A 15,868-nucleotide genomic window follows, 5' to 3' on the forward strand; every position below is an offset into this window, starting at 1 on the left:
GAAGAAGAAGAAGAAATATCCAATGCGTTTGTTATATTTAAACAATAAATTTAAACTTTATGTCCACGGATGATGGCATGTCCTAGAAAATGGATGAGTATGGATCTTTTTCATAAGCCCAAAAAAGGCTTTACGGACCGAGGCACAATCATGCTCGAATGAAGCCCAAACATTCAGTTCTCTAATTGTGTTCTTTTGATTAGTTCAATTCCATAGCTTACCCAAAAAAAGTGTTTTTAAAAAACAATATAAAAAAATAAACACAACATCCAAAGTAACAGAAAGGAAAACGTGATATAAGAACAATAATAAAAAACCAAAAAAATAATAATAACAAGTCAGATTAATATTATATTTACCATTTACCGTACCCTTTTGGTTTCAAGAAAAGACATGCATGCATAGGATGGCCAAACATTTCGTTAATATATGGCAAAACAAATTCATACATCAGGATTTTGGAGGCTCCTTAGCCTATATTGATAGTGAAGAACCTGCCTTTTAACACAGTAAGCGTAGCCTAGCTATATGTGGCAAAAGGCCAAATGTTCTTAAAGACTTTCGTGGAGAATTGTAGATCCATATACTCTTCTGAAAAGAAATGACCAAGCTTCGTGGCCCATTTTTCTAATTAGTTTAGGACTTGAGAAAAGATAGAATTAGGCTAAGCTATATATGTGAAATGTGGGGTGCCATCTTCTCTGGTTACTTGTATATTCAATAGTTTAAAAGTTTAGCTATTTGTCTATCTATATATACTATCCAGATTTCTAATCAAGCATATGAAAATATGAGTCTTGACAAACTGTTATCTGAATAATTGAATTAGGCCATGCTATTATTAAATATATATTTTTTTGTCAAAAAAATTACGTAATCAGGTAAAATATGTAACATCTTACAAAAAATCATGCATTCATTACCGGCAACAAAAAACTATAAGAAAGATTTTAATTCAAATTTTATGTTGAAGTGAATAAAAAATTTACCACCGACTGAATCAACTTAATAATTGGCTTACTTTTTATGTTGAAATTTGTCTTGAATCTTATAATCCTACATTAAAAGTTAAGTGAAATTATAAGAGTTTGAGTTTGTCTTGTATCCCACATTAGGAGTTTAGTAAAAGTATAAAATGTTTAACTCTTATAAATAAGATATTTTGGTTTTAATTTAGTAATTCCATGTAATTAGACACAAAAAGAATAGCTAAATGAGTAGTTTATTAAAGAGTGTAATTGAGTTTTGGGTTAAGTTTTGAGTAAGGAGTTTTTTGTAACTTTTTTCATTCTAAAAGTCTCACAGCTGTAAAGATTTATTTGTTAGTGGATTGAGTTTGGAGTATGTCATTTTGAGTTAGATCGAAACAAATATATTTGTGTATTTTTATTCTTTATTTGAGATTGCTATTTTATGCATGGGTGTTGTATGTGCGTGTTGATTTCTTAATAAATGGTATTAGAGCGAGGTTTGTGGTAAGAAGAGGCAGGCCTAAGAGATCGTGAAGCAAGTGGTTAAAGATGTCTGAAGAGTATGTCCAGCATATCTATGCCCAAGTTAGGTATAAATAGTATGTTTATGCTCAAATTTGAAATTTCGTTATTTGATAAAAAAGCAATTTTATATTACGGTAAAATACAATTCAAGATCTATTAATACAACAAGGGTTAGATCAGACATTAAAGAGAAGTAAGCCTGAAGGAATGTTTGACAGTAATTGGAATAGAATTAAGAAGAAAGCTGTTAGTACTATTAGAATATCGTTAGCCCTAGAGATAAAGTATAGTGTGTTAACTGAGAGTATTTCGAAAAGTTTGTGAGATATGCCTGAGAGTGTTTACACATCTAAGTCATTGATTAACAAATTATGTTTGAAGATGAATCTGTATTCTCTGAAGATAAAAAAAATGTATAAATCTTCATAATCACTTGAATATATTTAATAGATTGATTTCTCAATTGCTGATGATTTTTGTTGATAAGTTAGAAGATGAAGAGAATGCTTTAATTTTATTGTCATCTTTGCCCAAGTCTTGCCTTTAGTTCAAACTTTATTGGTGGGTGGTTTTATTTTGAAGTTGAATAATGTGATTGTCTTGTTGTGTGATAATGAAATGTTTATGGGAATACAGAACTCATCACTTGAGGGAAGTACACTAGCTGTAGAGAGTTTTTATCAAATGAGGTCTCAAAAGAGGATTGATGGATAAAAAAAAAAATTTAAGTCAAGAGACAGAGATTACAGTAACATAGAATATTATTATTATGTTAAAAAATGACATATTCAAATGAGCTACAAGAAGTTGATAAGAGATATGACCGTTTTTAAAAAGGCAAATAATGAGAAAAAATTGGATGAAGGAAATAGTGATACTTCTACAATTGTATCTGATGATGATAATGTCATGTTAATGACTTGTATAAATGAGACTCAAACTTTGAAAAGGTGATAAAGGTTAGATTTTAAATTCAGCTGCTATAGTCTATGTCTGTAATGATAAGAGTAGTTTTGTGGAGTTGAAAGAAAATATGAAATATGAAAATATTGTGGTTGCCAACAATGAAAAAGTATAGATTCAAAACATTGGGAGTGTTGGCTTTAAATCTCACAATGGTGGTGTTAGGACACTTCGTCATATAAGGTATGTGCTGAGTTGTAACTATAATTTAATTACTTTCGGTGAGCTAGCTTCTCAAAGGTAAATATACTATAATAGTAATGATTTATTGAAAGTGTACAAGAATGGTAATGTGATTCTACAAGAAAATATGATCAAAAAACACTTATACATGCTTGATAGATGTTCAGTTACTGGGATTCTTGTGATGAAAGAAAACAAGAAAGGCAAGCGTGTCAACTTTGTATATATTATTGAAGTGTTTGAAAATTCAAGTCAATGGAAGATTTGTTGTGATTTGCATCTCACATTAAAAGTTAAGTGAAGTTATAAGAGTTTGAGTTTATTTTGTATTACACATCGAGAGTTTAATAAAGGTATAAAGAGTTTCACCTTTATAAATAAAATATTTTGATTTTAGTTTGATAATCTCAGATAATTAGACAAATATATCGGGTCGGGTAAGGTCGGATTTGCCTAAAATCTGACCTCGACCCAAATCCGAAATTTTTTGATGTCATCCGACTCGATATCCGATTTTCAAAAAAAAAAATCGATTCTAAGAGGTTGGATCGGATCGAAACTCGTCGGTTTCGAGTATTTTTATCTTCTATAATTACATACATGATTATGGGAAAACGCGGATGGTAAAACTAGTTTCAACCGGTAGCATTTTTTTTTTCTTTTCAATTTGTTGTGACTTTAAAGCCGGACGTTATTTCTTGCATTGGGCAATGAACGAACCAAGTTTATTAACTACGCGGCAACCCCTAAATCGACGTGCACATCTAAGCAGTCATATATTATTATATTTTTAAAATTTAGATAAAGGAATTAATCCAGTTGATTAATGGCAAAAGTCACACCTGGCCTACCAACAGTAAACTACTTATACATCCAAAGCCAGGTATCCTAGTCATCCGCACAGGCGCACATAGCTTCAATAGCTGATAGCCCCCAATTGCAGGATCAAGGTTTTAAGTTAAATTACGTGAACAACATCTTCTTTAAATAAATAATGCTACTTAATTGACACTACTTGTAAGATTCAAATCATATAAATTAAATTAAAATCCAAAAAAGAATTTTCTGTATGCATGTCCTACGGATGATTGGTTTCATAAATATATTTGTAATAAAACGAGACTAATATTTATTTAAATTTAAAATTTTTTTTATTCTTTTAACCTATTTATTAATTTAAATATCATAAGAATGCAAAAGATTACACCGAGTGATAGACGAAACAGCTGCTACATGTGTCATTATTGAATGAATATATATATATATATGTATATATCTTTGTCTCTCACACAATAAAATTGAACCCTTATAACTGAAAATTGAAGAGATAAGAGGTGGAATGGGACTGCCCTCCGGTTGTTATATACCCCATACCAAACATTAAATGATACTAATATAATCAATCAAGATTTGCTAAATCCAATGTGACATAAAGAAGGGCTAAAGCCCCTGCTGTGTAATTTGACGGAAAATGAATGACACCGAAATTTCCGCCTTTTTCTCTCAACCGTTTTTTTTTCCCCTTCAATCAAATCAAATCCTAATAGTTAATGAGATCTTATTTTAAAGATAATTTTTTTTTTTAATTTTAAAGATTTAAATTAAGTTTTATTATGTATGAATTTAATTTAATTTTATATTAAATTTGATTAATTATATTTTAATTTATTAATTGATTTTTATATATAAATATAATATTTAATTATAATTATAATTTTTTTATAATTTTATAAAAGTAAATTTTTTATTAATTTTAAAATTTATTATTTTTAATTATAAATTTTTTATTATACTAATTTATAAATATTTTTAATAACATTATTTTTTTATAATTTTTTATGAAATTTCACTTTTTCACTAAAATATATTTTTAAAAAATATTATTGTTTTTAAAAAATTTATTTTCAACAAGTTTTATAATTTTTAAAAAATGATGGATATTTAAAAATTTGTAAAAAAATATTTAAATAATTTTGCTTATAAAAAAGAAAAAAAGAGACGTGTGGAATAAAAACGGAGCTATATTTAGTACTTCGGAAAAAAAATCACAGTCCTCTTAGTGGATTGTCGAATATCCCCGCTTGTTTAAGAAATTACGTTTGTGCCATATGGACTCATTGAACTTGCTGGTATTTATTGGATTATGTAACCGAAATGACCTTTTAGACCATGTATTCTGAATGATAAGCCTAAAAAAATTCAGGACGTCAGATCTTTTGATAAGGGTGATCCTACGGTGTAGATTTATAGATAATACTATTCCGGGAAAATTGGATGAAAATTGGATTTGGTGAGACCTGACTACGCAAAAGTTGCCAGGTTCTGAGGAAAACAAAGGAAAAATAAAATTAAGGTAGATTGATGTCAGAATCTAGTTTTCTTAAAACCAAATTTAATGTGAGATAACTCAGATGGTATCTTTACCACATAAGAAAATCTTCTTTTCATCGAATTTGAAGTTTATTTTATTAGGTTCATAAATTACTTTTAAAAAATAATATTCAATAAAAATAAATTTTAAAAATTAAAATTCAACATATACATTTTTTTATTCTCAAAATATAACTTTTTTATACTAAAAAATATCTTCTATTGGTCATTCAAATTATTTCCAACTCAAAATTTTGATTATTAAGGGTTTTATAATTAGAATAACTGAGTCCATAAAAAGATATGGAAAATGAATAATAGACCTTGAAAGATGATGTGATATATTATATACCTAAACAGTTAAACATTTTTCTATTTTGTATATAGAGGAAAGATTTCAATTTTCACCAATGGCAGTCTAAAAGATTAATAGCAATCTTTCATATGTGTTTCTTTACGACATTAAAGAAAAACAAAATTTCAATAGTAGTATGATGTAGCATGGATTTGCGTGGAAATTAAAAGAAAATGCATGGCCAGAGAATTTATATATATCGATTATAAAACTTAAATTGGGTCACGACTCACGAAACACGCAACTCATTAATTTTTCAACTTATTCTTCACGTTGTGTGCACGTGCAATCAAAACACTAATGGGAAACTCAGACTCTGGTTTCCAATTAGGGACACGATTGTCAATTTAATATCTTTAAATTATTATTTGTCTTCAGCTTAAGAATGCTCCCACTGGAGCTTAATACCGCTAAGCGTTTTCGTTTGTTAACGACTGAAAAACCAGAGGAGCGAAGAGTTTTTCAAGGAAAAGAAAATATTGTTTGAGAAGGGAAGAGGGAGATATCAAAGCAAAGCAATCTAGTGAGCTCAGCTAAGCCAGAAGTAATGCTGTATTTTTGTTATCATCTCTGTCTCGTGAAAGTTTTTAATTGTTCTAAAGTGTTTTTTAGCCTTTTTTTTTTTTAGTTTCTTCGTTGAGATTCTTTGGCGGGTAACATTGGTTTTATTAAGGGAATGTCATCAGGAAGCATATTAGACAACTGGATGTTTTCTTTTTGAATGGTATGAAAAAGTCTTCACTTTGTCCCTGTTTCTTGGTGATTCTGTGTTTTTTAATGTCGAATCTGTTTTCAAATCTACGTTTTAGAAAAGAATACTTAACGTTTTATCGTGTTTTGTTTGCGTTTTAAGTGCCTTCTCTGAAATATGTTGCATTCTTTTAAGATTCCATTGAATCCTCTTGTATGTAGCATCATCATTAATTATGGATCTATTTTGACTTTGGATACAATCTATCCAAGGGTTCAATTAATTTACAGGTTAAATTTTTGAAAGAAATAAAATTGGGGTCTTTTATTTAGTGAAGACATTGGTTGCCTTTTTTCAACTTTGAAATTGTATTGAACTTTGACAGTTATTTGACGGAGCACGGTATCTCAAATTTGTAGGAGCTTGATATTGTTATTTTTCTTCAATTTTTCTTTTTATTTTTTATGAGGAAAAAAGAGGGTAATTTGGGGACTGAAAATTTTATGGAAAATTAGCATGTCTTCAATCTGCCCTGAATTTAACGACTATATTATGCTATTTCTGACTAATATAACAATTACTCTCTCTTTGTTTGATAATTATGAATCAAATTTAACTTGATTGTTTGATTATAGTTGTCTTTTAAAATCTAGAATTGTAGTGGTTATTTGGTGTTTTGTTTCTTTAAATTCTTTTCTTGATTGAGTAAGAATTAGTTCGGAATTGCATATCGAATTACAGTCTCACATTGCTTGTTAGTTTTGTAATCATCCAGATTGCTGTTTTTGGTCTATCAGGGAAAATTGGAGCTCTACTTCTTTTTCTTTTTCCCCCTTTTTGAGGGAATCAAAATACATGGGTTCACTATCTGAATTGCCAGCTGACAGAAGTTATAGCAAGCCTCTTGGAATTCGATTCTTGGAATACATTAGGAAAGCAAAGCTTTCTTATAAAACTAATCAAGCCATTGTCTTGATTGTAACATTTTTCGCTTACTCTAGTTACCATGCGACAAGGAAAACCATCAGCATTGTCAAGAGTGCCCTTGATCCCCAATCACCTTATGTAGGCTTGAAGTTTCCAGGGAGGATAACATACCTCAGCGCACCCGCTGAAAGCAAAAGACTTTCATGGGGTCTAGGAGATGGTTGGGCCCCATTTAATGGAGCTGACGGGACGGCCTTGCTTGGTCAACTCGATGTGGCCTTTCTCGCAGTATTTGCTTTAGGAATTTTTTTCTTTGGACACTTGGGTGATAGAATGAGTTTAAGGTTCTTTCTGACCGTGGGAATGGTTGGAACTGGCTTGTTGACTTCACTATTTGGTGTTGGATACTGGGCTAAAATGCATAGTTTTTACTACTTCCTGATAGTACAAATGATTGCTGGTTTATTTCAATCAACGGGATGGCCTTCAGTTGTTGCAGTAGTTGGTAACTGGTTTGGGAAGAAAAAGAGAGGGCTGATCATGGCTATATGGAATGCTCACACCTGTTGGGAACATTACCGGTTCATTGATTGCTTCAGCATCATTGAGCTATGGATGGGGTTGGTCCTTTATTGTGCCAGGTCTGCTTATTTCTCTTATTGGCATGGAGGTTTTCCTTTTTCTGCCTGTTAGTCCTGAATCAGTGGGAGCTGATAGAGAAGATTATGAAGTGGGTTCTCCTAGGAAGAATGGAGAGGAAGCAACAGAGCCTCTATTGGGCTCAGATACTGAGCTTAAGGAAAGACCTGTGGGTTTCATAGAAGCATGGAGAATCCCTGGGGTTGCTCCTTTTGCTTTTTGCCTCTTCTTTGCCAAACTGGTCGCTTACACAATTCTCTATTGGCTTCCATACTACATTAGCGGTACAGGTATTCTAGTTTATTTTCTTTTTCCATACACATTTCTGCATCCATGTACGATCATTAAGGGACTAACTTTGAGATCTTGACCATAGAAACAAACAGGGAAATCTATGAATCGACTCTTTTTGACATAAAAATCTATCATTTGTGTAGACCAAGATACAGATGACCCTTTTTTTATTCAACTAGGAATACCTGTTGTCTCATCATAACTTTTAATGCTATTTTATAAATTTTGAATTGCATGCATGATTTGAGATGTGATTGTCGTAATTCATGTGTTTTTCCAGAACTATCTCCATTGGATTTCTGCTTTTCCTTTGATGTAAATTCATTGCAACATTTGGGGTTTCTAAACATGCTGAATTCATTGATTCTGAAATGTTCTTGGCTGACTATAGATGATTCATTACTAATTCTCTTTTCTATTTGTCAATATTGCAGCGATTGAGGGAAAATATACCAATGAGACAGCTGTAAACCTGTCAACAGTTTTTGATGTTGGAGGGGTGCTCGGAGGAATCTTAGCCGGACACATTTCAGATCATCTAGGTGCCAGAGCCATAACGGCAGCAACTTTTATGTATTGTGCAAGGATTCAAATAACGGTTTAATAGCAGAATAACGGTCGCAAATTACGATAACGTTATCACTCGGTATTGTTATTGGACAAAACGCAGTTGAAAAATTTATTCACAGCAAAAACGAAAAGTAACGGTCATAAAATAACTGCGTAAATTTAAAGAAATAATGATTCATAAAGTTACAAAATTAAAACTTAATGGATTAATTTTAGTAACTCAGTTAAAGCTCATATATATATATATATATATATATATATGTGCTCCGCTATAGCTATAGTATAAATATACAAATTTTTATTATTTAATTATTTATTATTATGAATTGCATATTATAAAAATAACAAATTATTATAACACTAAGATACCAAATAGGCAATGGGAAAAATAAGAATCCTCATCTCGGAAATGAAAAAAAAAAGATATTAAAAAAAAAGAACTTTTGTATCTTATTCGAGTTAAACCAATTCAGATTAAAAAAAATTATTTATTTATTGTCGTTATTTTGATTTTTTACTCACGAATCTAATAGTTAAAAAAAAAATAAAATTTTAAGTCTGTAGAATAAAGTAATAACTTGCAAAAGCAAAAGTAAAAATTAAAACTCAAAATATCATATCTTTAGCATCAAAATAAATTTAAAAACGAGTTAAAAAATAGATCAATTATTTCAAATTTCAACCATTCAATCGATATTTTGACACTCAAATTCAAATTAGTCTTAAGTTTTCATCAATATTCAAGATTAAATAAAGTAAGAAAAGAAAGTTAAATTAACTTTTTTTTTTTTTTGTAAAATTTTTGTAAAATAATAACTGTTATGAGAGTTTGAGAAAAAAGAATGAGGTATTTCGTAGGTGTTAGACAAGTGATAATGATAAAGGGATATGAGAGAAAATGAAAAATAAATTTTTTTTTTTTGAAAAGTCGATTCTGAAAGGTAATACGAAAAAGAAGATGAACGAAAGAGAGCAAGTGCGTTTTTAGAAGGGTCTGTTAGAAAGAATTAAACAAATTGGGGATATTGGGCACATGGGGAGAGATTGGATGGGATGGAGAGGGATTGGGTATGGTGGGACGTTGGAGGGAAAGGTGGGGAGGGAAAGGTGGGGAGGGATTGGGTGGAGAGGGATTGTGTGTGGTGGGGTTTAAGAGAGTGGGATTGAATTTTTTTATCTAATTTTGTAATTAATTTTTGAAAATTTTTTATATAAAATTTAATTAGTGGTTTTGAAATTTTATAATTAACAAAAAGAGATTAATAATTTAATATAATATATATAGAGATTTTAGATGAAAAACTTTGATAATTTTTTTTTGTATAAGTGAGATGAAAAATAATTAAAATTAAATATTATATTTTGATTGTGTTATATATTAATTTATAATTTTGTATCTGAATTTAAATTTTTTTTGTTGTTTTGGTATTTATATTATTGTTAATTCTTTTGATATTAGATTAATTCTTGTTATTTTTGTGTAATTATTGAAGATTGTGTTTATTATATAATTATTGAAAGTTATTTGTGATAATAAATTTTATATCAATTAGTGTATCAAAAAGATTAAGTTACTTAATAAATTTAGCATTTTATGATTTATTACTCTTATTAAGATTAAAAGCTAAAAAATAAAAAATATAGGTTTGAAAATTTTATTAAAATATAAGTTTGAAAATTTTTAATTTTTGAATTTTCTTTTAGATAAAATCTAATTAGAGGGATTGAAGATTTATAATAAAAAAAATTAAGAGATTAATAATTTAATATGATATATATAGATATTTTAGATAAAAATTTTTGATAATTTTTTTTGTATAAGTTAGACGAAAATTAATTAAAATTAAATATTATATTTTGATTGTGTTAGATATTAATTTATAATTTTGTATATGAAATTTAATAATTTTTTTTGTTGTTTTGATATTTATATTATTGTCAATTCTTTTGATATTAGATTAATTCTTGTTATTTTTGTGTAATTATTGAAGATTGTATTTATTATATAATTATTGAAAGTTATTTGTGATAAAAAAATTTATATAAATTAGTGTATTAAAAAGATTAAGTTATTTAATAATATTCTTAAGTTTAAAAACTAAAAATTAAAAAATTTAGTATAAAATCAATTTTTAATAATGTAATAAGTAATATTAATATTTTTAAATATAAGTTTATTTTGTTTTTACACAAAATAGCAAGTATGCCACCACGTGAAGAGTTTTCGAGTAAAGGAGTAGAGAGCGCGCTAAGTGATAATATAGGTTGACATTTTGGAATACCTGTACCAAATACAAGAGGAAATGTTTCATGTAAACTTTGTGGTAAAGTTATAAAATGAGGAATAACACATTTCAAAGAACACATTGCTCATAAAACTAGCAATGTTGCACCATGCCCTAACGTTACTGGTTTGTTATATTTTTTTAATTCCTTTGAAAATATTATTGTTAATTTCTTAATAAAAATTATAAAATTACATAAGCATGTGCAACTAATTTTCTCATTTTTTTAAACTATATTATTAATAGGTATAGTAAGAGAAAGTGTAATGAAACTCTTTCAAGAAAGCAAATAAAAAAAAGTTGACAACAAAAGGAGAAAAAATAAATTTTTATCACAGTTAAGAGGGGAAGATGATTATGAAGGATTTATTGATGAAGACATCACTACTAGACAAGCCGTGCGAGATAACATCCAATCACAACATGAGTAGCACAGAAGACAATAGTTCAGACAAAGAACTAGTGGTTGGAGTAACATATATGAAGATGGACGAAGCTCTCATGGCTCAGTTGCTAAATATTTTGAAGAAAAAACAAAGAAATCAACTCCAAATGAATCTGAATTTTCATTAAGGGGAGCTATATCTGAATTGGTTAGAAATAAAAGTTCAAGGCAACCAAAAGTAAGTGATTCATTTTTAAAGACATTAAGAAGAAAGATGGGTGAATCAGTATCAAAATTTTTTATATATGATCAACTTTCTTTTCAGTTTGCAAATTCTTCATGGTTGCATAATTTGATTTCTGTGGTAGAAGAAATTGGCCAACATGTAAAATTTTCAATACCTTATGAGATCTCAGATGTGTATTTAAAGTCTGAGTATCAACAAGTTCATGAATGGGTTAATGGATTAAAAGCTCATTGAAATGAATTGGATGTCACTTTGATGTATGATGGTTGGACCAATAGTTTGAATCAAATGCATATCATTAATTTCCTTGTTTACTGTAGTAAATAGACCATTTTTTGAAAATCTGTAGATGTCTCAAGTGTTCGTAGTAGATATGCAAACTTTTATTGCAAATTATTATATGAAGTTGTGAAAAAAATTGAAGAAAAATACATTGTTCAAATAGTCACTGATAACGAGGCAGCACTTAAGGCTGCAGGAAACAGCATGTTTAACTCATTGTTTGGACTTGTGCCTTGAAGATATTGGGAAGAAAAAAATGTGGCAAAGGTTTTGGATGATGCAAAGAAAGTGACTTGTTTTATATACAATCACATTTGAACTGTTAATTTGATGAAGAAATATACACAAGAAAAGTAAATACTTCATCCTGCTCTTACCCGATTTGTCACTCATTTCATACAGTTAGAAGAAAATAATAAGGTAAAAGCAAGGTTTGAGAGAGATGTTCAATTCAAAAGTTAATACTTAGTAATTAGTACAACACTTTAAATATAGCATCTTTTTATGATATCATTGTTTAAAATATTAATTTAAAATATGTTACTCTAAAAATTTATTGATGAATATATAAGAATTTAAAGATTCAAAATAGAGACAACAAAAATCAAGACCTGTTTATGAAGCTCAAAAAATCATTTTGGGAAAACTTTTTTGGAAAAAAATAGGCAATATAATAAAAGTTTATGAGCCTTTGGTAAAAGTGTTGCACTTTGTGGATGGTGATGAAAAACCGACAATGTGCTTTATTTACGAGGCTGTGGATAAAGCTAAATAAGAAATTCAGTAAAATTATCGTTATTCTGCTGAATATGAAAAGATTATTGACAATAGATAAAGTTTCATGCACTCTGACTTACATTCAGCTAGTAAGTAAACCAAGAATATAGATGGTATTTAAAAAATATGTTTGTTTTTTATACTTAAATTGCTTATATATTTATTTTTTTATTACTTTAATATAATATTGTTATGAATTATGTTTAGGTTATTATCTAAATTCACAATTTCAATTTGGAGTGGAACATTCTGTAAATGTATTTAAAGAAACATTAGAAGGTATAAAAGCAATTATTGAAAGATTAAAACCTTCGATAGATACTCAAATCAAAATGATTAATCAGATTAGTATTTAATACTATTTTATAACTTTAACATTTATTTTATGTATTAAAAATTAAATTATTTTTTATTTATTCATTTATTATTGTATTTTCAATCGATGTAGCTATTATTATTTCGAGACAAGCATGAAACATTTAGTACTCCACAAGCACAAAAAGCTTGGAAGCAAATGAATCAAGGTAAATATTAAATTAAATAATTATAATTTATTTATATTATTTAATTGTATAGCACATTGAAATTTAATTTAAATAATTTTATACAGCTGAGTGGTGGATGATATATGGCACTTATGTTTTTGAATTACAAAAATTAGCAATCAAAGTGCTTAGTCAAATAACATCTTTATCAAATTGTGAACGTAATTAGAGCACATTTAGCTATATTCACACCAAAGTAAAAAACAGATTGAAGTTTGAAAGACTTCAGAAACTTGTATATACCTATTATAACATGAGGCTGAGGATGAGACATCATAAAAGAATGAGCATTGATGAGATAAATAATAGTTTTAATCCTATTAGTCTTGATCATAATTTTGAAGATGATGATCCACTAACAGAATGGCTGCAAGAGAAAGAAAATCCTCTATTAGATAGTCAAAACTCTGATTGATTGCCTGCAGATAATTCTGATAATGAAATAAATGTTGAACAATCACGCCAATCTCAAGAAAGAAATGTGTCTTATTCAAGTTCAAGTTTAACATCAAGTCAAAGTGATGATGGTGGTGGTTTAAGTCCAGATGATGATGATAGTGATAGTGATGGTGATGGTGATGGTGCGAATTTTGGTGATAATATGAATGCAAATAGACCTTACAGCCCATTTGAAAGAAAATTTGGGCTTGCTGCTACTGATGGACTTTTCGTTAATATGGCAGAATACGGAGTAAATCCATTTGTTGAATCTAGTGAGGGTCAAAGTGCATGTACAACTCGATCAAAAGAAAAAGTCAAGAAGTACTACTACGATATTTCTAGAGGTTCTTTATCTTCAGATGGGAGATTAAATTCTAGTAACTTTGAGTATAGTAAATCATCTATTAGTACTTAAGGACATTACTATCCACCAGAACAACTTGATTTTCGACCTCCTTATGGTTATCCACCTCCATATGGTTATTATCCACCTCAAATGTATCATTTACCACAAATGTATTCCCCACCCATAAATGTATCATCCTCAAATATATCCTCCACCTCAAATGTATCAAGAACAAAGACATCAAGGATAGAGATAGAGTCAACTTGGTTCTCAAAGTGAAGATAGAGAATCTGATCCTCTTCGTTATTTTACCATGTGGTAAAATTTGAAATATATATCAGTATTTGTAGTTGATGAAATTTGAAATTATTATATTTTTAAGTTTGTAATTTTATTAAATATAAATGCTTGGTATTTAACATATTATGTTTAGTTAATATTTGATTTATCTAGGATTAATATTGAATATGAACTTGGCTAAGAAAAATTTTGTGGAGAAACCAAATATGAATGCTTTTTATAATCTAAATAAAATTGTGAATAATTTTTTTGAAAAATAAAAAACATAAAGTGTCATAAATTATTTTTAAAATCATTGAATAAAAATTTTTATAATTATAATTATTATATTTTATAATAAATTGTGTAAAAAAAAAAATTCACGACCGCAATGATTGCAATGACCGCAATGATCTTCATTATATCCGAAAACGCAACAAATACGATCGAAAATGTGACCGCGACTGCTATTTAAATCCTTGGTATTGTGGTATGCCTGCTCTCTATTTCTATCATAGTTATGGACATATTTCCTTGGCAATGAACATAGTTCTCGTGTTCATCTGCGGCATGTTTGTAAATGGCCCCTATGCTCTTATAACAACTACTGTCTCAGCTGACCTGGGAACACACAGTTCATTAAAGGGGAACTCAAAGGCATTGGCAACTGTAACAGCAATCATAGATGGAACAGGTTCTATTGGTTGTGCAATTAGACCATTTTTAAGTGGTTACATTTTTGCTAAGAGCTGGAGTTCGGTTTTTACCATGCTCATGGGAGCAGCTCTAGTTGCAGGGCAGCTGTTGTCAAGGCTTGTAGTGGCTGAGGTGGCTGAAAGGATTTCTGAATCAAGTTCACAAGGAGGACCCCAATCAAGATCTCAAGCTGGAAAAGTGGATGGATAATTTATTTGTAGGGGCAATAAAAGCTCCATCTGTTGGGCTAAAAGCCTCCAATCCAATCACACCAACGGAAACGAAATCAAACAATAAATCAAACACAAAAGAGACAACAATTTAACGTGGTTCGGTCCAACTGACCTACATCCACGGATGAGAAACATGATCCACTAGTTGTAGAGAATTACAAACATACATCAAGTCATCAACCTCACTCAACAATCAATACTCATAAGACACTCTCAATCTCCTCTAGTCCTATGAAGTATTCTCTACCCAAACAAACACAAACCCAAACTCTTGTGCACCTTTTCAACACAACCAAACACATACCCATATGTTCCCATATATCATACCTATGTGGACCCTCTCAGTCTCCTCTAGTCCACTCACAAACAAACATACACACCCATAAGACGTAGAGCCCCAATACTCCTATGGGGTGTCTATCCTACAAAACTCTACAACTCTCTTACATCTTTTTCTCATACCTAACCCTGTAGAGACTTCACCTATTTATAACCATACAAACTTGCTCATTAAGAATCCCTCTCCTCTTATAATTCTTTTCCTGTAAGTCAAACTTGCCTATTAAGAATCTCTTTCCTTTTAGAATTCTTCTATTGCAAATCAAACTTACCTATTAAGAATCTTTTTTCTCTTGAAATTCTTCTTTTGCAAGTCTTCTTGTCCATCAAGCAATATCTGATAAATCTCTAACAAATCTCTAATAAATCTCAAACAAATCTCTTATGAGATTTGAGTCAATATTTTCAACACCATCTGTATAAATTGTGTGTGATATTAATGTCTTCTTTTTTAGCTCTAGTTAAAAAATGAAGAGGGAAGATCCTTTGATTATGGCTTGGGCTAAGGAGAAGATTTTTTTAGCC

General features: G+C 29.5%; 1 pseudogene across 1 annotated transcript; it reads left to right on the plus strand.

Moving 5' to 3' along the window:
• Window positions 1-5,739: 5,739 nt before the first annotated feature.
• Window positions 5,740-14,990, plus strand: LOC111304063 (putative glycerol-3-phosphate transporter 1; annotated as a pseudogene). The gene is made up of 4 exons (XR_016345366.1): window positions 5,740-5,911; window positions 6,834-7,914; window positions 8,353-8,500; window positions 14,567-14,990. The product of XR_016345366.1 is annotated as a putative glycerol-3-phosphate transporter 1 (transcript).
• The last annotated feature ends 878 nt before the right edge of the window (window positions 14,991-15,868 follow it).

Source organism: Durio zibethinus, chromosome 9 (genome assembly GCF_047325235.1).
Source record: "Durio zibethinus cultivar Kanyao isolate XHJ-2024 chromosome 9, ASM4732523v1, whole genome shotgun sequence".
Lineage (NCBI taxonomy): Eukaryota > Viridiplantae > Streptophyta > Magnoliopsida > Malvales > Malvaceae > Durio > Durio zibethinus.